Genomic DNA, 1,565 nt, shown 5'->3' with positions numbered 1-1,565 from the left:
TGGTTTTAAGAGTGGATACTTCAAGGTTCGCCCTGCTAGGGGGCGTCACCCTTTCTGGCTAACGCTGGAGGGGGAGCACCGATTTCCTACGTATTGGAATTTCGGTGCGGGGCCTTCTATTTTGACGCGGGTAACTTAGGAGTTTTTGTCTTCGGAGGATCGGGACGTGGCCCTTGTCCTTTGGCAGTTGTTTGTGAACGTCCTTTTAACCCTAGGGATGTGATGGGTGATTCGGTGGCTTGCCAGGCTTATGTCGGTGTGTACTGTCTCTCTCTCTCTTTTTTTTTGAGTTGGATACTTATGCTTTTTTCCTTTGCCTTCTTTTTAAGTTGAAATGGCTGGTGGTCTGACGACTCTTGCTAGGCTGAAGGCTCAGCTGTCCCAGGGGACTCCTTCTGGCGGTTCTCCATCCACTCCTACCTCCCGTCCCGCCGATGACACGAGGGCTGCTTCTGAGGAACTCATCTTGACTGAGGGTGGTGCCCAGGGGTCGGGTCATGGTTTGGGAGTGGATGTTGACGACAAGGTTGTTGTCGTCTCGCCGAAGAGTGCTTCCCGGAAGTGGAGGCGGTTGGAGGATGCTGATAGTGAGAACTTGGTGGAGGGGGATACCGTGGTCCCGTCGGTGATGGATCGCCATTTTGATGCCCCTGCTTTTATAGATGAGCACCTCTTGCCTGGCACGGAGGAGTTTTTTCGTGAGTGTGATGTGGCTTTTCAAGCAAAGTCACTTTATCGTTCTCTCCTCCGTTCTGCCGTAATTGTGCGAAAGGCTGAGCCTGTGATGGCCCAGGTGGGTCTTCTGGATAAGAAACTGCGCCAGTCTCAGGCCGAAGTTACAAAGTTGAAGGAGCAGCTTGCGGTTGCCGAATTGGCGAGGGAGAGGGCGGTGAAGGCGTCCAAGGAGTCCGGTGCCGAGATCCTTCGTCTGTCCGAGGTTGAGACTTCGCTCTTGTCTCAGCTTGGGAAGGAGCGGAGGAAGGCCTTGGACGCCGAGTCCCGAGCTGCCGTGCTTCTCTCCGAGATGGGCGGCCTGAAGACTGACGTGGCGAGCTTAAAGGCTGAGGTTGAGAGTCTGAAGGAGGAAAAGGTCGTGTTGCTTGCGGATGTGAAGGAGGCTATTGCTGCTACTGAGGAGACGATGAGGGCCCAGGCTTTAGTCCTTGTGCCGGATATGGATGTGTCCGTGATGGGGGCGTTCAAGACTGTCCGTGATGGCCAGATCGTTGACCTTGAGTAGACTTCTTTTTTCTTTTGATTATGTTTAGAACTTTGTAACTTTGTCGATATTTTGGCCGTGTGGCCGTAAGTTATGACTCTGAACTTTTTAGGCATGTTTAGGCCGTAAATTTGGCATGTTTGTTTTAAGTGTTTTTGAGCCGTGTATTGTGACTCTTCTTGCGTTCCCGGTTTAGTTGGGAGGGGCCGACCGTCGCGGGGTCGTGTAATCGTTATTTCGTGGATATCCGTTTATTAGGCCTTGGGGATGATCAGTTTCCTAGTGGTGGCCGCGTGTTTTATGCCATTTTAATGTGGGGTTTGGGGGAGAGATGCGAGGCAATTAT

The sequence above is a fragment of the Arachis ipaensis genome, chromosome B09, assembly GCF_000816755.2.
Source record: "Arachis ipaensis cultivar K30076 chromosome B09, Araip1.1, whole genome shotgun sequence".
Lineage (NCBI taxonomy): Eukaryota > Viridiplantae > Streptophyta > Magnoliopsida > Fabales > Fabaceae > Arachis > Arachis ipaensis.
The sequence above is the reverse complement of the archived record's forward strand: the minus strand, read 5'-3'. Positions refer to the sequence as shown.